Raw genomic sequence first — 27,557 nt, forward strand, 5'->3', positions numbered from 1 at the left:
AGGAATTACTCGCGTTAATACATGCGATTTTTAGGAAATAGCCGCGTTAATACACGCAATTTTTAGGAAATAGCCGCGTTAATACATGCGATTTTTATACTTTCATTAAAAACATATTATGATTTTGTGTTTTCTGGTTTGTACATAGGATGTCATCAACCTCTTCAAGCAGTTCTGGGGAAGATGAGATAATGCGTCATCGTAATCGCGATGTGTGGTTGGGACAACGGATCAAATGCATGTGTAATCGATGTCAAGGATGCATTGTACGAGCACGTCGAATTACCTTGAATCACATCTTCATGTATGGAGAATGGAATCAAACAGGTTTAGAGGTGAGTAGATGTAAATTGATGGTATTCAAATGACTCATGGTATCCAAATTAAATTAATAGAGTTGTAATATATAAACTCTAATTGAAACAGGTATAGTAATGTTTTTTCAATCTTGTTTTGTGTAGTCTCTAATTGGATTAAAGGTCACATAGAGCAATCCCTTGTGTAGGTACTCCATTTTTTTCGACTGCCATATTGGACCCATCTTAAGATCAACCATCTTCTTGATCCCATGCACATCTTCAAGAATGTGGGATCTGGTATTTGGGAATATATTATTGGTAAACGAGACAATGTTAGCGTACGTGAGGACTTGCGGGTCGCAGGACGTATGCATCAAGCTTGGCCACAAGAGGTGGGTGGGCACGTTCGTCTTCCGCCTGCACCATGGATTATATCAAAGAAAGAGGAGAAGCAGGTAAAGCAGGCCATCACCACTTTGCGTACTCCCACTGGATGCATGAGATCATTGAAGGGAGCCTTTACAACCACTAAGAAAAGAGGCGTTGAGCAACTATATGGGTTGAAGTCCCACGATTGGCACAAGATGCTTCAAGTAAGTGTTTTCCAAGTCTTGTACGTACGTTGAAATTAAATTTTTTAATGCCATAAACCATACATACATGTGCTCTTATGTGCGCAGTTCATACTACCTACTAGCATCGACCATTGTGCAAATAAGAGTTTGAAAAAATGTATTTATAAGATGGGCGAGCTTGTGAGGTATGTAAAACCCATGTCAGATCACTCTTCATTATACCTTGCAAAATGAACGTGCATGAGGTATAACGTACTATTTATTTATTTTTCAGATATGTTAGTTCCAAAGCAATTGATCCAGCCACGTTGGATGATGCGCGTGTTATGGCAGTGGAGGTGGTTTGTTTGGTAGAGGAGACTTTTTCGTGAACCATTCTCACAACTCAACTACATCTCATTGTGCATTTAGTGGACAAAATCGCTTTATGTGGTACTGTGCATGCACGTTGGATGTTCTTCCTAGAGCGCTTCATGAAGACCTTAAAAGACTTTGTGAGGCAAAGTGCAAGGTCTGAAGGAAGCATGGCCGAGGGTTGGTTGATACAAGAGTCTCTTGTATATATTTCAAAATTTCTTGGTCAGGTGGACAGCTCTTTGCCACGACTATGGAGCAATGAAGAGGACTTGAGGATGACCTCTATTGTGCTTCAAGGAAAAGGACAGAGTAAAGTAATTGACAGAACATTGATTGATGATCTCAATTTCACTTGTATCCTTAATAGTGATGTGATGAGCAGATGGGTTACAAGATATGAGGATGCAAAGACAAAAAGACAAGCAGAAAGAGCTCTCTTTCGGAGGCAACATGGCTCTCGGAAGGCGTACCCTAAGCATCTAGCAACACTTCCGAATGATATCCATGTTGATTGGTTGCATGAGGAAATGGAGAGAGCAGAGAGCGACGAGGGGCTGCATATCACGGCGAAAGAATGGGAGTATGCACAAGGATGCATGTCAAAGGTACATAGAACTAATGTTTTGCATTAGTTGTAAGTGATTTGCTTTTAATATTTATTCACATTGCTTACACAAATATTGCTTCTATTTTGGTCCAGTGCACTATGTTCAATGCTATATGGTGTGAAGGCAAGCATTTTCGAGCACAAAGAATTGATGAAAAGAGAAATACACAAGATTGCGGTGTCATTAGTAGCTTTGAGGGAGCTAATGGAAAAATGGATGATTATTGTGGCATAATCCAAGATATATTTAGGCTTGACTTTCGTCGCTTCTTTGTGTATGTTTTGGATGTCAAATGGCAAATGAACGTGGTGGAAAAAGGGCCTGATGCAACGATAAAACGCCATGCAAGTGGATATGTAACTATTGACTCTACAAAGTTTTGGCAAACAAAGAAAGATAGGCTCGTATTGCCACAACAATGTGAGCAGGTATGCATTTTTTTACTAATGTGTTTCATGTATATATATATCTAAGCTCGCGTACCCCTTGACTTTTGATATGCTAATTAATTACTGTACTATGTGTATTTGAGTAGGTTATCTATCTACCAATGGTGCATGACATTAAATGGTGGTACGTCATCCCTATTGCACCACGTTCCAAAGTGATGTATAATACATTCACTGATATGGAGCATATGGAGGATGTAACAAGCCGCAATGAAGATGATGTCGAACATGCCATTGAAGATGTTGTGATCGATGATCAAGAAATAAGAGATAATCATGATAATGAGGATGAGCATGCCATTTCTCATGATCATGAGAATGACCCTACCATTGAGGATGATGGTGATGTTGATGAGGATGATCAGGACATCGATACCATTATCAATGGAGTACAGAATATCGATAGTGGAATAAATTTAATCGTAGCCTTACAAATTGATCAAATGGATATTGATGTTGATCGTTTGGCAAGGATGGATCTTATTGAAGATGAGATCGAATCCTAACCAATCCGTCACTGTACGTTCTAAATTGATGACATTTCTATCATCTCATATGCATGATTTATTTTTGAATATATTTCATTGTTGTAAATGCATGTAGTGGGATTGTGTAATGATGTATACTGTAATGTACTATGAGATGGTTTAAAGAAAATAGTTTTTAATTTTGTAAAGGAATTCAGTTTTTTTTTCAGTTTTTCTCTGCCATGCGTGTATTAATCCGTGTATAGTGGCGTGTATTAATCCGTGTATAATAGCGTGTATTAATCCGTGAATTTCAACGTGTATAGATGCGTGTATTATTGCGTGTATATAAACGCATTTATACACGTGTTAATAAATGCAAATATACACGCGAATTTAAATGCTAAAATACACGCGCCCGTTTCTATTCAAATACAGGCGCGACCATACACGCGCTCGTAATTTATCGCGTGTATGAAATGCGTGTATGTGGCAGCATTGTCTTGTAGTGACACTATAGAGAACCCGTGTATGTATTGGTTGAGTACCTTTCATATTATGAGTACTCTTATTCTTGTATATGTGGTGTTGAGTGTTGAGTAGAGAAGAAGAAGATTTTCAGCCTCTCACCTTGTGTGTTCTCTATTAGGGTTTTGTGAATGTGTGTGTGTGCTTGCAAGAGCTCAAGCTCTCTTCCCTCCTGCATCTTTTCATGGTATCAGAGCCTGGTTCGTGCTAAGGGCTGAGCTACAAGCAAGAGAACCACAGGAAGCGGTACGAGGGTAAGAGCTGCAACTACTCTTCCCTATTGTGTTGGTGACTACACCCTTGTCGAGAGCTCTACGGGAGGCACCGGCAAACGGTCTCTGATTGAGGAGCTTTCTTCGCGGGAGTAAAGCTATAGGGCAACTATATAGTCCTATTTGACTAAAATTTCCGGGCCGAAAACGCGTTTCGAGCGCGTCTGGACCTCCGTTTTTCAGAAAACAGGCGATTTCGAGCACTGCGGGTAAGTCATCGATTCTCTGCAGAACTCTGTTTTAAGAACTGCAGGAAGACAGATTGACTGTGCAGACACTGTGGGTGCTGCAAAGAGGTCTACAGTTGCCATTGGGTGTATGTATGCACATTGAAGTCACTGGTTGTGACATTTGAGAGTACTACAGTACCGCTGCAAAAAATACAGCAGTTTGTGCAGAAAAACCAGAGTGCAATTTCTGGTAAAGTTGTGTGTTTGGCAAGATATCAAATGATGGGATAACTCAGATTGTGGCTGAGAAGCTTGATAAGAATAACTTCCATGCTTGGAGGTTCAGGTTGACGAATTTCCTGATGGGAAAAGGCTATTGGGACTACATAGAAGGTGAGCATGAAGAGGCACCGGAGATACCGGATATAAATCCGACTGCTCTGCAGATGTGAAAGAGTTTAAAGACTGGAACCAAGGAGCCAGGAAGGTTATGTATTGGCTATCCATTAGTATACAGGACACCATGATTGGGCACATTCAGGATGCCAAGTCCCCCAAGGAGGCGTGGGACACCTTGGTAAATCTTTATGAAACAAATACCAAGGCACGTAAGATACAGTTGAAGAATGAACTTCATACTGTTGGAGAAAAAGAGCATGTCTGTGAATGACTATGCATTGAAGATAAAGGGTATTGTGGAATCCCTTGCATCTATTGGTGTGTCAGATGATGATGACAAGGTGGAAGTCTGTCTACGTGGTCTCGGGCCACAATACAAGGCGTTCAAGACGTCTATTCACACTTGGGAAAACATTCCCAACTTTACAGATTTGGTGTCTGTGCTGATTATCGAAGAGAAGAACTTAGGTGAAGACCAACAGTCTTCATAAAGCAAAAATAGTTCAGAGCAACATGCCTTCTATACGAGTTCAGGAAGAGGACGAGGTAGAGGAGGCCGTGGATGCGGTCAAGGAGGTGGCCGAACAGGTAATCAGAATTATGGCCAGCACAGCAACAACAACAACAGTCCCAGAATCAACAACAACAACAACACGCAGGTGGAAGAGGCAAATTCAGAGGCAGGGGGAGGCAAAGAGGCCGTGGAAATTGGCAAAGGAAATATAATGATGCACGTGAATGCTATTATTGTGGTAAGCCTGGACATGTGCAGGCAGAATGTTATAAGAAGCAGGCAGAATGTTATAAGAAGCAGGCTGACATGTGCAGGCAGAATGTTATAAGAAGCAGGCTGACATGCAAAATGGGAAAGTGCAGCAAAACAACTATGCATCCTCAAGCAGAAATAATGAGAATAATGAAAGGTTGTTTGTTATGCAGCATGTCGTGAATGCCATGTCTGAAAATGTTGATGCAGCACAGAAAGATAATATATGGTATGTGGATTCAGGCGCTTCGAACCACATAACAAGTCATGAGGAGTGGTTCAAGGAGATGAAAAACCCGGAAAGACTAGGTTTTGTGGAAACAGGGGATGACACTGCTCATCCAACTGCCCATGTTGGAGATGTGCCATTGTCTATGCAGGATGGCAAAGTGAAGTACCTTGCAGATGTACTTCATGTACCAAACATAACAAAGAATTTGGTTTGAGTTGGCCAGATGATTGAGCAGGGTTTGCAGGTTCGGTTTAACCCTGATGGGTGTTATGTCGAAGACTTTAAAGACAAGTGTAGGTTGGTTGCAAAAGGCAACAGAGTGGGCAGAATGTTTACATTGAATGTAGACATGCCTGAAATGAGTGCTGCAATGTTTGCAAATGGTTCAGGAATTGTTGCAGACACACAGACATATGGCATAAAAGAATTGGACATGTAAATGTGCAGAGATTGAAGTCTATGCAGACAAAAGGAATTGTGACAGGGCTGCCAAAATTTAAAGTGGAAGGTATGCATACAATCTGTGAAGCATGCCAATTTGGGAAGTAAACAAAGCATGTGTTTCCACGTAACAGATATGTGAGCAGAAATGCACTAGATGTTGTGCATTCAGATGTATGGGGTCCTACGAAGACCATATCTATGGGAGGCTATAGGTATTATGTGACTTTCATTGATGACCACACAAGGAAAGTGTGGGTATATTTCATGAAGGAGAAGAGTGAGGTGTTCACTCACTTTCAGAATTTCAGAGTTTTGGTTGAAAAGCAAACAGGGAAATATGTAAAGTGCCTAAGGTCAGATGGAGGGGGAGAGTACTTCTCCAATGAGTTCTCTGAATTCTTGAAGAAGAATGGTATTCGGAGACAGTTTACATGCAGATACACTCCGCAGCGAAATGGAGTTGCTGAGCGGAAAAACAGGCACATTGCTGAGATTGCGCGAGCATTGATGGAAGAGAAGAAGATGCCGCATTGCTATTGGGCTGAGCTGTTTCTACAGCAGTATACATCATGAACAGGACTCCAACTGCAGCCATACATGATGTAACTCCAGAGGAGAGGTTTACTGGCAGAAAACCAGATTTGTCTCATCTGAAAGTCTTTGGATGCATTGCATATGTGCATGTGCCAGATGAGCTAAGAACTAAGCTGGACCCGAAAGCTGAAAAATGTGTGTTTATTGGATATTCCCTTGAGCAAAAGGGATACAAGTGTTATAACCCTGCTACACGTGAGTTGACGGTAAGCAGGGATGTTGTCTTTGATGAGATGAGCAGCTGGTATGCTGCTGAAAAAGAAGCTGTTGGGGCTGATTTGAGTGGAAGTGTGGTTGCACAGAATGCAGGTCAGTAATCACAGTCTTTGAGTGGACCAGGAGAGTCCTCATCTAGTGGGTCTATTGACAGACCATGGAGTGGCAGGCTACGTCATAATACCAGCCCTGCAAATGTGATTACTACATCACGTAAAGGAAAAGAGAAAGTGGTTGAGCCCCTTGGTATGCTTGACATTTCTGCAGGGCATTCTCATGTTGATGGAGAGTCTAGTGGCTCAGATATGAGCCTTGATGAGGAGCTTGGGATCCTAGCTATGAGAACACCTGGTGTAAAGAAGGCTATGGAAGCCATGAATGAGAAGCTGCGAAGATCTGGGAGAGTGAGAAATCCTGTGCAGAGATTTACCTATGATGGTTATGTGGCACAGCACTATGCATATATGGCAAAGGTTGTGCAGGTTGTTGAGCCCACATGCATTGATGAGGCTGTTGGAAATGTGTGTTGGGAGAAAGCTATGGATGAGGAGATGGATGGATGCACTATATGGAAATAAGACTTGGGATTTAGTGCAATTGCCTGAAGGCAAGAGAGCCATTGGATGCAAGTGGGTGTACAAAGTTAAACATAACAGTGATGGAAGCATAAACAGGTACAAGGCTAGATTGGTAGCCAAAGGATATGCGCAGACATATGGGATTGATTATGAGGAAACTTTCAGCCTGGTTGCCAAGATGGCAACGGTGAGAGTTGTGATAGCAGTGGCTGCGTCAAAGCAATGGTCTTTACATCAGATGGAAGTAAAGAATGCATTCTTGCATGGGGATTTGTAAGAAGAGGTGTATATGTTGCAGCCACCTAGTTATGAGGATGAGGGTCACCCCAAACATGTTTGCAGGTTGAAGAAAGCCTTGTATGGCTTAAAGCAAGCACCAAGAGCATGGTCTGCTGACAAGATTTCTGAATATCTTGTCACTATTGGCTTTCATGTAGCCAATGCAGATTTCTCATTGTATGTGAGACATGGTGATAGAGGAGTTGTGCTTGTTGTCATCTATGTAGATCATTACGAGGGACCATGATGCAGAGATCTTTGATGTAAAGATCTTGCTTAGACAGAAGTTTGAGATGAAGAATCTGGGGGAGCTCAGATATTTCTTGGGCATTGAGGTGATTAGGTCACCACATGGTATTGGATTACTGCAGAGACAGTATGGCTTGGACATGTTGTCCAAGTATGGTATGACAGGCTGTAAGCCTATTTCTGTGCCATTGGATCAGAATGGCAAGTTGAGTGCAGATTCAGGAGAGATCTTGGAGGATCGTACTATGTACAGGCGCATAGTAGGAAGCTTGATCTATATGACGATCACCAGACCAGATTTGAGCTATGCTGTTGGGTTGGTGAGTCAGTTTATGCAGGTTCCACGGAAACCGCATTTGGATGCTGTGAGACGCATACTGAGGTATGTGAAGTCTACTTTGCATTGTGGACTATTCTATGAGACTGGGACAGAGATATGTGTACATGGGTACACAGATGCTGATTGGGCTGGTGGTATCTCAGATAGAAGATCTACCAGTGGATTCATGTTTTCTTTGGGGAGTGCTGCTGTGACTTGGAGCAGCAAGAAGCAGCCTACGGTTGCTCTATCGAGTACAGAGGCCGAGTACAGAGGAGCTGCTATGGCAGCATGTGAGGTAGCTTGGTTGAGAAAGCTACTTACAGATTTGGGTCTATCAGTGGATAGACAAGTTGTCATTTTCTGTGACAACATTAGCAGTATACAGTTGGCCAGGAACCCAGTCTTTCATGCTCGTACGAAGCATATAGAGGTCCACTACCACTTCGTCAGAGAGAGGGTCTTGGCAGGAGACCTTGACCTTGTTTATGTCAGTACAGAGGATCAGGTAGCTGACATCTTCACCAAAGCATTGGGTACAGAGAAGCTCCGCAGATTCAGGGCTTCACTTGGTGTACATGAGATGGAGTTAAGCTCGAGGGGGAGTGTTGAGATATCGAGCTCGTCTAGTGAGGCGGTGGCCACTGACTGCCTGGGGGATAGGCCCCACACTTACACCACTGGCATGGTTGGTGAGATCATGGGAGATATGCGGCCAGTGGGATGACAGGCTGTGTGACAGCCATTCTAGAGACTGGCATAGTTATAGCGCCAGCTCATTTAGTCGGGTTCACACTATAGAGAACCCGTGTATGTATTGGTTGAGTACCTTTCATATTATGAGTACTCTTATTCTTGTATATGTGGTGTTGAGTGTTGAGTAGAGAAGAAGAAGATTTTTAGCCTCTCACCTTGTGTGTTCTCTATTAGGGTTTTGTGAGTGTGTGTGTGTGCTTGCAAGAGCTCAAGCTCTCTTCCCCCCTGCATCTTTTCACGGATGGCCAGATAGAGATTTATGGCGTTTGATGTGCTCAAGTGTCATGTTCATGACGAGTAAGGTAAGGGGGAACAATTTTTGCCTTTAGTTTGTTGGAAATATTGTCCATTCCTAGATGGACTCCATGCATGCTTGTATTTGGCCCATTTTTAACGCCATGCACTACATATTTTCTTTGCTATTTTTTTTGATTGGCCTTAGGCCCAAGATTCTCTCATAATCATCGATTTTTTAGGTGCTTAATTATCCGCCCGTAGGTGATGCCTCCAAGGAAGCACTAGGGGGTTTTGAACCCAAGACCTCTTGGTCCTAGCCTCTAGGCGGCAAACACCTTCACCACTTGAGAGGAGCTATCACCTCATTGGCTTTTCTCTACTATTTTTGCACCGTTCCTGGGTGCATTTTTAATATTTTCTAGCTTGTAGGACCTAGTTGACCAACCCTTGAGGATCTATGTGCCTCAGTCCAATTCATTTTTATCCCCCTTTTTTGGGTGCATTTTTAGTATTTTTCTAGCATTTTGTCCAAGTCGGCTTGTAGGACTTAACTAACCAACCCTTGAGGATCTATATAATAGGTGTCTTAGTCCAGTTTATTTTCATCTCCCTTTTCTGGCCTGATTTGTACATACCACCACTCACATGCCTCCCTCGTGCTATACTACAATCATTTTCAAGTTCTTGATCATTTGCAATCTACTCTCTAAACATATATGCTGTTTATTCTCTGTTTTCAGGTTTACAATAGTATCACTTAAATCTCACATGGTATCAGAGCCTAGAACTACTCTAGGACCTGGGTTTTTCTTCATGAACTTCTTGTTTACAGATTTTAGCAAATAAAGATCTACGTTTTCAGGTCCAGGAGCTCCGTTTACATTTGGGAACTGCATTTTTCATAAGAGAGATCGTTTTCTTAGTAGTTTTACGTTTTCTTCAATTAGGCTGTGTTTTTTTCTTTGCGGAGCTGTGTGTTCAGCATCTGTGGTGCCATTAAACCTTGGAGAACCATTTTTTGTCTACGCTTCTAGTTTTTTTCTTCCCATTGACCTCCCACTCTACATTCCTTCTCCTTTATCCCGATACTAACTATGCTAAGTTTTAGAGGAGGTCTAGCTGCTTCTAGTCCTATTTGAAGAAGAGGATACGACTTCAGAGATAATTATTCTAAATTCTCTGTTCAAGAAATCAATATTCTAACTTCTATGTACAGGAGATCAATATTCTACCTTCTCTGGACTTCTTTTCTCTTCCCTGTGAATCATATCCCCTACTTCTCAGGCTACCAATTCATTGGTACCCTCTCCCTCCATCCCTTTGGTAGCATCCCCATCCTTTCCTACAACCACTTATTCTCGTGCTTCTCCCCTCCCACAGAACCTTTCCCCTTCTTTCTCTCATGTTCCATCCTATAATCCTTCCCAAATCAGTGATTCCATGAAGCTTACAGGCCACCAATTATCATACTTGGTCATTTTATGCCAAGTTGCTTCTTGAAGGTGCTGATGTTTGGACATTAGTTATGACATTCACCTTGGTGGATCCAGCTTTATGGGGAGTTTTGGATGCTCGTGCACACCTCATTATCATTCATCATAGGACTCGTGCCATACATGCATAATTTATTTCAACAACAAGAAGTAATGCTTGATAGATGTGGCTTGAGATTTAGAGGAGGTTTGGTACTGTTTCTTCCATGAAGATTCCAAAGCTGGAGGTGGATCTTGAGAAGATTTCCATCAGTGAATTTGGCAATATCACACTGATCAGATTGGGGGATGTACTCTCATTAAGCGGCAACTTGAAAAATATGGGAGTGCAATCAATAACCCGATCAACAAGCTACTTGTTGGTAAATTGCCTCCCTCTTTTGATTCCTTCAAAGATCATATTTACTTTTTCCAGGGCCCTCCAACTTTTGAAGAAGTTGTGAGTTATCTACATGACAAGTGTTTGATGAAGACAAAGGAAAGTTGAAATCTGCTTTTGTTGCCCAAGATAAGGGCACGACCAAAGCAGAACGAGGAGGCAACAACATCAACAACAAAAACAAAAAAAAAAACAAAGCTCCCCAAGGAAAAGGCAAGAAGGATGCTACAGAGGCCAAAGGTAACCAAACCTTAGAGTGTTCATTTTGTGGCAGATCAGGCTATATGGAGGAATGGTGCTTTGCTTGACATGACAGTTCGTGAGCAGCCAAAGCCAAAGATAACTCTTAGGATTTTGACAAGGATTCTAATAAGAATGAAGGCAAGGAAAAGGTGAAAGACCATGGCAATGCCAAAGTGGCATACATGGCAGTAGCTACAGATTCTCTCCCTACCTCTCTAAAGGATAATTTCCTTGTGATCACATATATATATATATATATATATCTTTTTCCACATAGGTTACTGACACACCAACAAAGGTTGAGGGGGTTGGTGACAACGGGCTTTCTCTACTATTTTTGCACCATTTTTTGGAGCATTTTTAGTATTTTTCTAGCATTTTATGGACTTTTGTCTAGGTCGGCTTATAGGACCTAGCCAACCAGCTCTTGAGGATCCATATAATAGGTGCCTCAATTCATTTCATTTTTATCTCCCTTTTCAACCCTAATTTGCACATACCAGCACTCACACGGGCCTCCCTTGTTGCCATATATATATATAGGCAGTGATGTGTGTGAACACACTTAGGACCACCGGGGCACTTTTTCCCTCTTTAGGAGGTTTTTTCCCCCGGCTTGTATATATGCCCATCCTTCTAGGGGCTAACTTATCTTTTGTACATTGACACAATCTAATACACTTTGTGTTGTGTGCATTCTTGCTTCTTCTTCTCCAAGCTTTGTGTGCTTTCCTGTAACCCTAATTCCAACAATTGGTATCAGAGCAGGCATCGGCTCTCAGGGCTATGCCGCCAGCACTCTCCGACTCACGTTCTCCGATCGTGCAAGCGCTTTCACAAGTGCTTGCAGGTCCTTATACTCTGCAAATAAGCCTGTAGGACTTAGCGTTCTCAGAAATCGCATCTAAGGTCGTTTCGGGCTCCGTTTTTGCATTTCAAGTTCTGCACAGGTGTTTTCGTCATTTTTTGCAAAAATTTCGACAGTGCAGTTTTCTGCAAAACAGGCATACGTGTTCTATGTTGTGGACCATGCTACATAGCACAAGTTGTCTTTTTTTCAGTCTTTGCTTCATTATAGGTAGTCTTTTGCATCAGTTTCAGTCAGTGGCCCATGGCTGATAACAACAATGATGTATTTCGCATGTTGTCTGTTGAAGACAAACTGGATGGAGATAGCAACTACCCACTTTGGGCATACATGATGCAGCATGTTTTGGTTGAAAAAGGAGTGTGGAACATTGTGCAGGGTATGGATGTACGTCCAGGTTCTGTGGATGTAGGATCTGTTGAGGATGTTGCAGGATCTAGCAGCTCTACTGTTGCTACTGTTTTACCCACTGCTGAACAAGCTCATTGGGATGGTAAAGATGTGCAGGCTCATGCCTTGATTGCACTTTCTGTCAACCGTAACATCACCCCACATATTCGTTCAGCTAAAACAACAAAATAGGCTTGGGATATTCTAGCTGGTTTGTATGCAGGTCGTAAACGAGGCAAAAATCTCTTACCTGCGTAAAGAGCTAGAATTGAAGATTATGCAGGAAGATGATGACATGAATGTTTTTCTTGCTGAGATTAAAGATTTCAAAGAACATTTGATTTCTGTAGGTGAGATTATTCCTGATCATTCTCTTGTGCAGACTGTTCTTGATGCTTTACCTGAGACATATTAGACTTTTGCTTCCACATAGAGACTTCTTGCTGAGGACAGACCTGATGCTGTCAAGTATGATACTTTAGTCAACAAGATCTTGCAAGAAGCGAAGTCCAGGCAAAACAGGGCCAAGCAGCGTGCAGTTGATCAAGCATTTATTGCCCAGCAACAACAGAGAAGAAGTGGTAAGGTAGCCCCTTCCACTGTTTCTTCTCCTATTAGTAGGTCTGCAACTTTTTCTCCTTCCACAGGTAGCAACAATAAGTCTGAGAAGGCTCTTGATAAAGGCAAGAAAAAGATCAGGTGCAACTATTGTAAGGCAAATGATCATGTCATTAAGAATTGCCCTAAGCTAAAGGCTAAAGAGGCAAAGAAGAAAGAGTCAAATGCAGCCACAATAGCGGATGCTTCTACAAATGCAGATTCTGCAAATGTTGTGCAGGATACAGAATGGGCGTTTAGCGTGTATTGCCAGTATGACCCATCTATACATGATGCATGTTTGGCAATTTCTGTTGACTCTGATGTTTGGTATTTTGACAGTGGTGCTACAAAGCACATTACCTCGCATCGTGATATGTTCACTTCTCTTGAGGCTGTCCCTAATGGGAATACTGTCACATGTGCCAATAATGCTTCTTACCTAGTGAAGGGCATTGGTAAAATTATGCTTACTGCTCTATAAATGGCAGCGCTTTCACACTTTCAGATGCTTTGTATGTGCCAGGGATAAAGAAGAATCTATTGTCTGTCTCTGCGCTTGCTAGACTTGGACTTGTAGTCAAATTTGTGGATGACAGATGTACTGTTCATGATTTGACTTCTGGTGATACGATTATTGTATCTGGCACCTTGTTTCGTAGGATGTATAGGCTTCAATTCTTATGACAAGTGTGTGGAAGATTCAGCAAATGCAGTTTCTGATGAAAAGACAGTTTCAGATGCAAAACTATGGCATACTCGTTTTGGTCATCTGAACTTTGCTAGTTTGCTGCGTTTGTAGAAATTTGATATGGTTACTTCATTGCCCCCTCTTGAGGCACCATTGAAACATGTTTGTGAAGGCTGTATTTTGGGCAAAATGCAGCTTTCTGCATTTCCAAAGGATGGTTTTGTGCGGGCCACTCGCAAATTGCAACTTGTACATAGTGATGTATGTGGGCCTATGCAAACTCCGTCATTTGGTAAACACTTGTACTTCGTGACTTTCATTGCTGATTACTCAAGGCATGCATGGGTATATCCACACTGAAGGCAAAGTCCGAAGTGTTTTTGTGCTTCAAACAGTTTTTGCTTATGGTTGAAAATGTATCCAATTGTAATGTGGGCACCCTCCGTTCTGATCGAGGGAGGGAGTATATGTCTAAAGAGTTTGATGCATTTCTGGCTAGTCATGGGATAAAACACCAATCTACAGTGCCGTCGTATACCCCTCAGCAAAATGGTATTGCTGAGAGAGAAAACAGGTCACTTATGGAGATGGCATGATGTATGGTCAAGAGCCAAGCTTTGCCACATGTGTTTTGGCTTGAGGCTATCATGTGTGCTACATATGTACTCAATAGGTGTCCTACTAAGGCCTTGCAGTCTATCACTCCATACGAAGCTTGGCATGGCAGGAAGCCTTCTATTGGTCACTTGCGTGTCTTTGGTTGCTTGGCCTATGCTTTAGTGCCTGTGCAACAATGCAGAAAATTGGATGATAAGGCTGTCAAATGCATTTTTGTTGGTTATAGTGCTGAGAGCAAGGGTTACAGATTGTATCATCTGCAGTCAAAGCGTATCTTGATTAGTCGAGATGTTGTTTTTGTGGAAGATGCTGTGCAGCCCTTGTTATCATGTACCAAAGAGACAGGTGTGAGCTCACAGGATGTATTTGATATGTTGTTGCCTCTCTTTACAGGTGGGAATTCAAATGTAAGTCCTAATGAGGCAAATATTCAGCCTATGCAGATTTCAAACATCATAGATCAGCCTATTTCTGATGCAGATTTACAGGATGTAATTCATGAGGATAGGGCTGAAAATGAGCAGGCTAGAGGTATGCCTAAATGGCTGGTGCAAACCTTGCACGATAGTAAGATTGATGCACTTATGACTAGTCGTACTCGTTCAGGTTTTCAGCATGCCTCTTATACATTAGATTGTTATGCTTTGGCTGTGTTTAATATGTGTGAAGAGGAAGAACCTCTTTCATTTGATGAGGCACAAAAATAAAAAAATTGATTGGTTGCAATGCAAAGTGAATATGATGCTATAATGAAGAATGGTACATGGTCTTTGTGTGATTTGCCTGTTGGTAAAAAGGCCATTGGATGTAAGTGGGTTTTTAAGTTGAAACGAAAGCCAGATGGCAGTGTTGATCGCTATAAAGCTAGACTTGTTGCAAAGGGTTATGCTCCAGAAAAGGGCATTGTTTGATGAGACCTTTGCTCCCACTTGTCGTATGACTACCATTCGTAGCATTGGCAGCTCATAATGGTTGGAATGTACATCAGTTGGACATAAAGACCGCGTTCTTAAATGGAGATTTACATGAGGGGGTGTATGTATCGCAGCCTCGTGGTTTTGTTCAAAGAGGACAAGAAAACAAAGTATGCAGGTTGAAAAAGGCTTTATATGGTTTAAAGCAAGCTCCACGAGCTTGGTATGAAAAGATACATGCATATTTGATTGCACATGGTTTTCAGAATAGTCCAACAGAAAGCACTTTGTATGTTAAACATGTGGATGATGTACATCTAATCATTGCTCTCTATGTCGATGACATGCTGCTCACAGGACCAAATGAGAGTCATATTGCTGATTTTAAGGCTAATTTGAATGCTTCTTTTGAGATGTCAGATTTGGGGCATTTGCATCATTATTTGGGGATACAATTTAAGCAGTGTGATGGAGGTATTTCTTTGTGTCAGACAAAGTATATTGAGACATTGTTGCGGAGATTTGGCCTTGAAGTCTGCAAGTCTATTGCTACTCCAATGGAGACAGGTTTGAAGTTGAGTCTTCATGATGCTGGAGATCACTTTGATGTCACACTCTATCAGACAGCTATTGGTTGCCTCATTTATGTATGCATTATGAGGCCGGACATTCAGTTTGCAGTCTCACAGGTGAGCAGGTTTATGCATAGCCCAGGGTCTCAGCATTGGAAGGCAATTAAACGTATCTTTCGCTACTTGAGTGGCACCATATATCTTGGGTTGTTTTATCCCAAGGGGAGATCGTTGCCCTGCCAGATTTACATGCTTTTTCGGACTCAGATTGGGCTGGTTGCTATGACACAAGAGTGTCCACAAGTGGTTTTTGTTTCATGCTTGGTAGCTCATGCATATCTTGGTTGAGCAAGAAGCAACCTACTATGGCCACTTCTAGTTGTGAAGCTGAGTACAGGGTAGCTTTCACAGCTACGGTTGAGTGTGTGTGGCTTAGATGGCTTATGGGCGGCTGACTTGGGTGTTGGACAGGAGTCTGCCACCTCTATCTTCACTGACAATCAGAGCGCATTGGCAGTTGCGAGAAACCCAGTTTTTCATGCTCGCACACAAAGCACATTGAGGTGCATTATCACTATGTCACGGAGAGACTCTCAGCAGGAGAGATCAGCTTGGCCTATGTGCCAACAGAGGACAACCTCGTCGATCTTTTCATAAAGGTGCTTCCTCGTGAGAAGTTCGAAGCTTTTCGCAAAGCTTTGGGCTTGCTCCCCTTTGTGGACAGATCTACTTTGGGCATGGCACTCCCCTATACATGAGTGCCAGCTCTTGTTCACACCATCACTCCCAGGGGGGATTTGTTGCCATATATATATAGGCAGTGATGTGTGTGAACACACTTAGGACCGTCGGGACACTTTTTTCCTCTTTAGGAGGCTTTTTCCCCCGGCTTGTACATATGCCCATCCTTCTAGGGGCTAACTTATCTTTTGTACATTGACACAATCTAATACACTTTGTGTTGTGTGCATTCTTGCTTCTTCTTCTCCAAGCTTTGTGTGCTTTCCTGCAACCCTAATTCCAACATCTCTCGTGCTGTACCTTCAATCGTATTCAGGTTCTTAATCATCCATAGTCTATTGTCTACATGTATACATTATTTATTTTTTGTTTTCAGATTTACAGTAGTAGGCATAAATCTCACAAGTTCAAGTTGTGTTGAATGCCTCTTTTTCTTCAGCTATTTTTGAGGGGGCTTTTTGAAGACTATTCCAATACTTTTTGACCAGGATGCTATCCTTAACGCTTGAAGCTAATAGATTGACAGAGAATTACTAGGAGATTTTGGAGTCTGTGAAAAAGACAGGTTGGCTAAACACAGGAGGCCTATACTCAACAGGCTAATAAAGACAAAAGACATGTGATCTTCTTAGAAGGTGACTGGGTATATCGTAGGATCATGAAGAAAACATTAAAACAGGTGGGCAAGTGATGCCCAAAGTTATCGCTTTGGAGCTTCATATCTTTTCCCATTTTAAAGAAGATCAACAAGGTTTCTATGAAGCTAAAGCTACCTCACAGTTGGAGCATGCATGATGTGCTCCATGTGAGTTGGTTGAAGCCTTATATAGGATCTCTCTCTCCATGTGCTCCATGTGAGTTGGTTGAAGCCTTATATAGGATCTCTCTCTCCATGTGCTCCATGTGAGTTGGTTGAAGCCTTATATAGGATCTCTCTCTCCATTGTCCAACACATAGTGGATGAAGCTAAAGTTATGGTTCTCGAATAGAAATTCTTACATTGTTTCAAGCACGACTCTGGACAAAGAGAAAGATAGTTCCTCATGAAATTTCAAGACCGACCAACACATGAAACGGTGTGGCTTGATAAGAATTTCTTTGAAGATTATCCGGCATTACTGTTGTGAAGAACTACTTGGAGGCTTTACAACTTTCGTCTAGTTAAGCAGAAGGGGATGCCACGTGCATGCTATGCGGACATATTTGTACTCTAGGTGCAAGACCTGGAGTGGTAACTGGTCCTCCTTAGTCCAAGATGAGTCAGCTAGGATTCCATTCTAAGCATCTATGGTCGGGTGTACAAGTCCCATACATAGTCTTGGTTAGGTGTGCAAACCCTGCACACACTAAGCAGTGCGAGTACGTACTGTTGTAAGCCCCCCTCTAGAATGATAACAGGTGTTTTGAGCATTGATAGGATTGTAGCCAGATGCAAGGGCACCTAGGAAGCATATAGATGCATGTAGAAAAGCATAAAGTTTAGGGCCATGAGTCTACCCATGTTACCCTACACTTGGGCCACCTGCTGGGGTAGCCCATGGGCCATGGCATTGGCTCAAAAAAGCCGCATAGCATTGTTGGCAAGCCCTCATAGGACATAGGCCCAATCGGCTAGCCTCTAGAAGGCATGGGCCACCAGAGTTGATGAGGCCTAGAGGGATCTTAGCACAAGCAAGGTAGCCAGCCTTATTAATAGAGGAGCAAGGGGGGAAGCAGCCCTAGTGGGCTACATATAAAAAGCGCTAGATTTGAAGGGGGTGATATTAAAGTTGTGGGACTTTTTGAAGTGGCAGACAACCTTTTTCAGCCCAGCGAGACCAGCCTCTTTGGGATCTATATAAGCATAGGCTTGGAATAGGTCGAATCATCTCTCATTATTTACAAGTGCTGAAGTGATTCAAGGGCCAGGACAACCAAGGAAAGTCTAAGAAATGGTGAACTTGAAGGTCAAGGATTTAGGATGCAGATTTACAGCCAAGGGAAGAATTACAACCAAGGGAAATCTAGAGAAAGTGAGTCATTTTCATCATTCAATAAAGAAAATACATCAGTCCTTGGTGAGGGCCCTTCAGAAGGTATTTGGGACCCAATCGGTTGTAGTTGTCTTTGTTCTTATTCTTCTTCCTCTCTCTCTCTCTCTCTCTCTCTCTCTCTCTCTCTCTCTCTCTCTCTCTCTCTCTCTCTCTCTCTCTCTCTCTCTCTCTCTGTTATCTCCACTACATTGTGCAATCGTCAAGAACCAAGGTGTTGAATATTCCTTATCAAAGTATAATCTTATCTGTAAGCTTCCACATGTTAAATCCAATTGGCTACAAACTCTCATGAAACCCTCCCCTTGGTTTTGATGACACCAACCAACTTCTGGGGGTCTTGACACATGTTGAGTTTCTCTCCTTGTCTTCTGGGACACAAACAACACTTAGCATTGCTGAGCCTGACGCTCTTATACCATATTACATGCATGGAAGCTTTGTGTCTTCTTTTAGCCCTAATTTTTGTAACAGGACACTTAGCATTGTTGAGCCTGATGCTCTTATACCAATATTACATGCAAGGAAGCTTTGTGTCTTCTTTTAGCCCTAAGTTCTATGATGGGAACCTTGATACAAGAACTACTCAACATAGACAGAGAATAAAGAGAGAGTGTTGTAATTTCAATATGTATATATAGTACAAAAAGGTACAATGTTCTGGCAGCCATAGGTAGCCCCAAAATGGTGAGAATGTTGTCTTACCTAGTCTAATTTATGATCAGTCCCTTGGGAGGGATCAAATGAAATGAATGATTCTTGGCTAAGCCTTATATAGGCTTTTGGACACCCAATAATGATGGCCGACTATTGTTGGCCAGATCCATAATTCCATTGGACAAATAAATGCTAATAAAGCTGTCGACCAACCCCTGAATGCCTTGCAAACTTGGCCGACTTGGTCTTGATCCATGGGGATCCATTGTGGTGTCCTCCTAAGCCATGCTCATTGTAAGATTCCTCCTCAGCCTGAATAATGAATAAACCTTTACCTCAATACCCTATAATCATTCCCTGTTTTTGAATACAAGAAAATATTATTTTTCCTTGTTTTGTCTAGAGAGATAAAAATTTCTAGAGAGTGGTAAATAAATATTGAGATATTTTTGGATATATAAATTCTACAAATATCAAAAATATGTTTCCTTGAAATAGAAAATCAAAATAAATTTTCCAAGGTGCAATTGGAATTAATAAAAAATGATTCAAAAGACATTAGCCTAAGGGTCAAGATTTTTTGAAAATTTTAGATTATGGTCCAATTAAGGTTCCTATGGACCAATAAGATTAATCCAAGTGTTGGGATGAGATAAATCCAATGAATAAAAGAAAATACCCAAAAATGAGTAAATGCCCACATAAAATGAAGAGTTGACTGAGTACAGGATTTATTAGTTAAAAATTATGAAATATTACTAAAAAAATGAGATACTTTGGAGTAATCATATCATTTTGACACCTTGGTAAGGAAAGGGGGAGCCTTCAAGGAGGCACCTATTTCACATGTGTGGAGGAGTTTTAAACTAAAAAATAATAAGATATTTTTATCTCTCCTCTCTCCAAGATCAAAACCAAATAAAAAAGGGAGCCAAACTTGTCCAAATCTTGTCCAAATTTAGCCAAACTGAAGCTAGAAAATTCTAGAACTTAGTTGGACTCAGTTCGTGGCCTCCCTCACCTATAAATAGATCCTTAGTCCTTTGTAAAAATATGTGTGAACTATACCATGCTAGTATTATACTAAAATAATGATATTTTTTATTATCCCCTATAATTTGGAGAGATTGGAGCTTCTCTCTCTCTTCAACCTTCTTGGGAGTCTTCATCAACATTCTAAACCAATTGATTGGTTGGGGGCATTTCCTTAGATTAAAGAATCAAGCAAAATAAGAGGTAAAGTGTGACTTTATGGTCTTTTTTCTTAATCTCTAAATGTTTCTCACTTCTCAACCCCTCTCAAGCTTGAGAAGTATTCAATTGGATGGCTCTTTAATGCAACTGAAACTCTCTAATGAATTTTAGTGATAAATCTTATAAAGTTTCCATTTATTGCTTAAATTAAAATGTGTGTGTGTGTGTGTGTGTGTGTGTGTGTGTGTGTGTGTGTGTGTGTGTGAGAGAGAGAGAGAGAGAGAGAGAGAGAGAGAGAGAGAGATTGTTGCTATTTTGCAAGGATTGAAGTATATGGCTTTATTTTTGGGCCACCTATAGCTTTGGCTTTAGGTGCTAAGTTTTTCCCCATGAGAAAGCCCAAAAGGCTACTAGGTATATTTTTTTTGGGGGGTATCCGATGCAATCCACTTCACTTGATTTTTTTCCCCTTTGTCCTAGCTTTACCATGCTCCTCTATATGGCTTACATGTGGATGAGGAGTATGCTTTTTTCATATGAATAATATTTTGTAATTATTTTATTTTATATAGGTGAAGTGTTTTATGAGGATTATGTGCTAGAGTATGGAATATGGAACAAATCGTATGGAGATGCACGTGGGTGCAATTGAACAACCAGGTGATCGTGCCGCCCTGGTAGTTAATGATCTAATTGCCGTAGGTGGCACCTTGTGTGCTGCCATTAGATTGCTTGGTAAGCTTTACTTCCTTTTTAAAAAAATTAAAAACAAATAAAAGAAAAAAGTGTTGATTTGCATTTTGAGGAAATCAAAAGAAAGGGGGTCTTTTAAACATACATACTGTTTGGTTTTTGTTCATCCAGAGAGGGCTGAAGTGATAGAATGTACTTGCCTTATTGAGATACCTGAACTCAAGGTAAAGTGGAAATTGCAATGATTTTTACTCTCTTTTAACCCATCCCTTGGTAGAGTAAAATCATCTCTCTTTTTAACCCATCCCTTGGTGGAGTGCGGGCGAGGGAGTGCGGGCAAGGGTGAGCTTGATTCGAACTCGCATCCCGGCAAATAGGGCTCCCACTTGTGTAGTTGGGGGGCTATTGTTCCCAACCCCCAAAGGAAGTCCTTAAGTAGAGTGCAACTATGGTCAAAATAGGGACCCATTGGATTTAAACCATTTTTTGGTATAGAACAAACTTTTGAGTGTTCCTATCATTTTTTGGGTTTTCTGCATGGACGGGAGAGGTTGATGGATAAATCTTTTTTTATCTTGATACAGAAGCAGAGTAATGGCTCTGACTGATACATTATTTTAGATCTTAGACATTACTACAAACAAGATTTCTCTTAGAGGTTGCCATACATGATGCAAATTAAGTTAGTTTGAGTCACTATACTTCCAATTAACAAAATATTTATGACCTAGGTAATGAAGTATATTTCTTTTGTGGACACAAATAATATAAAAGCTTTGGGCTAATCTTTTGTGCTAACATGAAAAGCATTTTATGCAATTTACTTTCTAATCTAAGCTTGCCCATTTTTTATTTCCAAATACTAGAATGAATCCCTCCCCCCATACATATCCAAAGGAAGAAACTATGGCTATGATCAAAATTACATGAAATTTTAAACTCTAAATTGATGTACGAACAAACGTAGGGTGGTTACACTGAATTGGAATATAGAAGGATTAGCATGGCTCGTGTAAAAAAAACACTTTCAAATGCTTCTTCCTCCATTAAGCATTGGGAACAGTGAAGACTTTCTTCCAAAAAAATTGAAGTAATTCCCTCTTGATTTGCAATTTCACTTTTCTCTATGAAGCATCACACTGTGTTTTAGAATATTTCTCTTCTCAAAGCTAAAACCTAGTATGCTTGGGTAGCCAAAATAGAAGTGTAGTGCACATATAAATAGTGCAAAAGACCTTTGCACTAGTGCATAGTTTGTCTTGTAGTACAGTTGCACAAAAAAAAAACACTTACTCTTATGAAAAGTTTTCACAGTAGGCTGTCATGTAATAATAGCATGAAAGAAACACCTATTCTTATGGAAACTTTTCACAAAAAATGCTAGATAACCACTATGCATCCTATTTTTAGTGATTTAATGATACCAACTCTTAAAGTTATAAATTTTCCAAGGAGGTGAAGGAAGAGCTTTCTATGCCTAGATGGAGGCAAGAAAAGAAAGCCTTTGCGGTGGTTCTCTATCACAATTGGTGGATAGGGAAGAAACTAATAAAAGAGGGAAACCTCAAACAAACTTAGCATGCCTCCATCAAGAAAGCACAAGATTCAATAGCATACATGCAAGCAACATTAAAGAATAGAAGAACTTATAAGTATTCTATACAAGGAATTAATGTGTATTGTTTATTGTCAAAAGTGACTTATATACAAGTGACTAGTGTACCGGAGGGTAGTCGTTGATGAGGTTAGTTCCAGGTACATGTGTTCATGCATGCCGTGAGGTGCAAGATGTGAAAAAATGGTTATGCCCATTGTTAGGTATATAGGTCATGTGCATGTGCATGGATGCACGGTGTGGCATTTGTGTACTCCTCTAACTCAAAGGTTTCTCCAACTTAACTGCTTTCTTTGACTCACTTTATTGCGTTCTTTGACATTTACTCGACATCCCTTTTCTTCAAGTGTCAAGATCGTGAGATGATTTCTTTCACATTTACTCGACATCCCTTTTCTTAGGGAGTCGAGATCATGAGGCTAATGTGTATTAATGTACCTTCCCCAAAGCTACAATGGAGCTATACATGCTCTCTTGCTCGGGGGATTTGGCGTTAGCAGCAGCAGCAGTCACTATTAGGGATTTAGGCTATTTGGAGCAATGATTGGTGTGAGGAAAGAAGAGTTTAAGGAACGTTCTTGCTGATTTAAGGAGGGTCCAAGAAAAGCCTCGTGTAATAGTGTGGTCATGTGAAGGGTAGGGATTGGCCATCTTTAAGCAAAAGTTGGTACAAGTACTAGTGCAAATCTAGGAATTTGATTGGTTATCTCACATTCTGCCTCTCCTATTCACATCACCTACCTCTCCCATTAAATCCAAGGGCCTTCACTAAATGCAGGTGCCCATGGACTTGAAGACTAAGGTTTAGACCTTAGTCTTACCTTAGGAGTCCCAGGGCTATTTTTTGCTCGCCGTCACACTCGTTTTTGGGGTTGTGGTCATAAAGACGGGCTAGAAAATTTCTACCCTACAAATTTTACAGTAAAATTCCATGTATATATTGCATTTTGTAGATTTTGATGGGAAAGGGCACCTGTCAAAAATTAGCCCTGCTTAGGACCAATCAATATGATTGAGAACTAATAGCCATGTCCCAGTGGCATTTATGAATTTAGTGATATTTTTTTCACAAGCCAAGAGTTCTAGTCTGATATAGCTCTCTTTAGCATCACCTCGCACATTGTTGAGCTTGAATAATCCATTCTTCTTTAAAAGGAATTAATACTTAATAATGTAGCAACAATTAAAAAAAGATGTCATTCCTTATAATTAAATGCACACCAAGGGAGAAAAACTCTTTCTGCACAGGATTTGATGCACTTAGCTTCTGGCAACTCCCATTTTTGTTGTTGTTAATCTCCTTCAAGAAGTATTAGGAGTGCCTTGGAATTTTTGGGTTAAAACCACTAAACTTAGATGATGGAGGCACTTCAAAAGTGTCACTAAATTCATAAGCACCCAATGGAACAGGGCTCTTTAGCATTTGGACCATCATTTTACCTTAGTACCTTGGCTTCTACAAAAGACCTAAAGTTTGAGGTGTTGGCTTCTGGAAAAGCTTTTAAATTTTCTACTACATGAGATATGACTAGGAATTTAGTGGCTTCTACCTCTACTAGGCTACATTGCTTTGGTGTGTGCAAGAAGTGGGGACTGTCTGCCAACACTTGCTAAGCAAAAATAAAAAATCCTCATGGTGTCTAAAATGGTTTCCCTTGAAACTAAAATTCAAAAAGAACTTTCCAATGTGCAATTGCAAGTAATTGAAAATGTGTATAAAGGACCTTAGCCTAAGGGTCAAGATTTTCAGAAATTTCTGGATTATGATCCAATTAAGGTTCCTATGGACCAATAAGATTAATCCAAGTGTTGGGATGAGATAAATCCAAAGAATAAAAGATAATACCCAAAAATGAGTAAATGCTCACATAAGATGAAGAGTTGACTGAGTACGAGTACAAGGTTTATTAGCTAAAAACTATGAGATATTACTAAAAAAATGAGATATTTTAAAATAATGATACATTTTTGACACCTTGGTAAGGAGGGGGGAGACTTTGAGGTAAGCGCCTATTTCACACATGTGGATGAGTTTTTAATCCATTCCCCATTCACCCATATCCCACCCATCCCTTAAACCCATTCTCCCTCTCAGATCCTCCCACTTGATCTTCTCCTATCCCATCAAAACAATTCTACCCCCACACCTATCCCTATGTTTCTCAACCATGTTAAAATACCCCATAAGTATGCAATGACCCTGAATATTTAGGCTAACTATTCATTCCCACATCCCACTTCTTCTGACTTTATGATTATGAGCCCCATAAGCATTTATTACCCAAACTCTCTCCTCTCTCCTAGATCAAACTGAATCAAAAAGAGAGCCAAATTGATCCAAATCTTGTCCAATTCAACCTTTTACAATGTCAAGAAGGACTTAAAACATCATCAGATAAAATGAAAGAGATCCTCGCGAGAGAATGTGGAGAAGGATGCAAAGATTCAAAGGCTAGAGGAACTTATGAAACGACTCAAAGCAATGCTGAATGGTACTCGTGAATGCAAAAAGACATTGGCTGGTATAGAATCTCTTGCGTTGTTTAAAGGTGGAGCACGGAAGAAAAGGATAGAGGCCGCTCTTCTTGTTACCCTCCCTCGGACTGCCTCACCGTATATAGGCAAATTCCATCATTGGAACATATTTTTCCCAAGTTTGATGCTTTTCCCAAGACATATGCATGAAGCATATCCTCTACAATCTGATTCATACACTCTGTTTGCCCATCAGACTGCGGATGATCAGAGCAATTCACATTCAAAGTAACTTCCTCGTTGTAAACCATTCGGAATAAAGTAGGAAATTATGGCATTATAACAGCAACAGAAACCAAGGATTCATTAGCGCCCCAACATACCCACATCTACATATGGAATAATCGACGTCTCGAGTTACCCATATCAACATAGAGAGTCATCAACGTCTCGATGAGTCACATATGTCCATCCGTAAACCATCAGGTTGACTATATAAATCACCTAAAGTACGGAACTAGAGAAAGAAATGCCAACAAAGGAAGAATCCAAATTTCCTTATCCAAACACAACAAGATAAACTTGTTTGAACTCTAAAGAAAGAGATTTCAACAAGAATGCCGACGAGATTACCCTCATCAAAACATGGAGGCTATAGATAAAAGAAGTTTATCTAGAGAATGCCCACACTATAACTTCTAGTGAATTTAGAAAATGAGATTGCCTTTGAATGTTGAGGTCAACATGCTAAGAGATATAAGCAAACAATAATCTTGAGCCCAAATTATCCCATAAGATAATATATGTGAAGGATCACTAGCGTCCCATACCACCATGATACCACCCATACATACCTTAACAATTTGAAAACTCCCTAGTATGCTGTCTAGGAAAATATGAATAAAATCCTGTATAAAAGGAATTAAATGGCCTTATCCCAGACTTTCACATTCTAAAACCTGTCTCTATATACTTGAGGCCACATCAAGGAATAACTCTTTCCGAGTACATCATTAGAAAAGAATTTGAATTATTGGCTCCTTTCTAATGATAACTACCCAATAAACACAATAAAGTTGGGGTAGAAAAATAACTCACCTAGATTTATAAACAACTAGGTATCCAAGTTGGAATATGTACAAAAGTACAAGGAACATAGTCCAAAATTATGTGCAAAAAAACGAAGGCAAATGCTACCCTCGAAGTACATGAAATTATCCAAAAGATCAAAAGATCCTTATAAAACCATGGATAAAAGCATAAAAGCTCCTCGAATCCATAAAAACCATAGTTGATCATAAAAATCAATGCATGCCATCTAATGGTCATTAATCATGCCAAAAGAAGCATTAAAATTGGTGGCCAACTCATCAATCCGGAGTATATGAATGTAGTGTCGTTCAAACAAAACTCCAAAGTAAGTAAGTGAAACACATGTGTGTAGTACTCAATTAAAAAAAACCCTAGACACAAGTGATCTAGGCAAAACCTAATGAGTCTATATAAACCTTGAAAAACATCCGATAAATCCACCAAAACAAACGATCAACCGACCCATGATAGAATTTGTCTTAGGCTTAAGAAATTAAGCACAAACCACACTTAAATAAGTGTAAAATAAATTATCATGGACAAGTGTCAAAGGTCACACTTTGAACACAGATTATAGCCATCAAAAGTATGGAACATGTCCAAAAAGAATGGCTAAACAATGGTAAAAAATCATGAAAACATTGTTTAGAATTAATCTAAACAAAAATAACTATTAATACGAGGTATAATTATATTCATAATATGCGAATAACCCGCATCTATCTAATGTTAGCAGTACCAGAAAATGTACTTCAACATTAAATAACCCTCGAAAATATTAAATTCTCGAGAAAAAGAATTATCATAATTTTTTCTTAATTTTTTCTAATTTTCTAGAACCTCAAAATATGATAATTTTGAATTCCACAAAACCTATCTTATGGCATTCCAAACCTATGTTTTTTTAGAAAATTTTTAACAATTTTAATTTGCCAAAATACCATTGATATTTATAAAATATCAATTTTTAGGATTTCTAAAAAAAATTTCTAGAAAATTCCTAATTTTTCCTGAGAATCCCATCGTCACATGAAATTTTCAATTTCACCCGACAATTCTCAAATCCAATGAAAATTTTTAATTTTAATGGATTTTTTAATTTTATGGGTCAAAAAATATATTTTAAAGAAATTTGAATGGTCACACGGGCGCCTGAATGGACACACCACATGCCAAACACCAATCCCACACTTTCTTGAAATTTAAAATAACCTTTGTCTAATTTTCATGAATTTTTTAAAATTTTTAAATTACCCCGAACGCATTTAGAATACTAACGGTCAAAAAATTTCGGAATTCCAGGTTTTCCCGGAATACGGAAAGCCAAAAGTTTTGGGAAAATAAAGACACAAAAAAAAACCGGAATGTGAAAGGTCAAAAGTTTTCGGAATACGGAAGGTCAAAAGTTCTTCCACAATTCGAAAAGCCAAAAGGTTTCGGGAAAACAGAAAGCCAAACGTTTTCCGGAAGATGAAAAGCCAAAAAAATTTAAGAGAAAAAA

The 27,557-nt window shown here is 40.2% G+C and overlaps 1 pseudogene; it reads left to right on the forward strand.

Moving 5' to 3' along the window:
* The first annotated feature begins 2,138 nt into the window (after positions 1 to 2,138).
* Positions 2,139 to 21,482, forward strand: LOC147620172 (uncharacterized; annotated as a pseudogene).
* Positions 21,483 to 27,557: the final 6,075 nt, after the last annotated feature.

This window comes from Cibotium barometz, chromosome 32 (assembly GCF_041138505.1).
Source record: "Cibotium barometz isolate CiBa-2024 chromosome 32, ASM4113850v1, whole genome shotgun sequence".
Classification (NCBI taxonomy): Eukaryota; Viridiplantae; Streptophyta; class Polypodiopsida; order Cyatheales; family Cibotiaceae; genus Cibotium; species Cibotium barometz.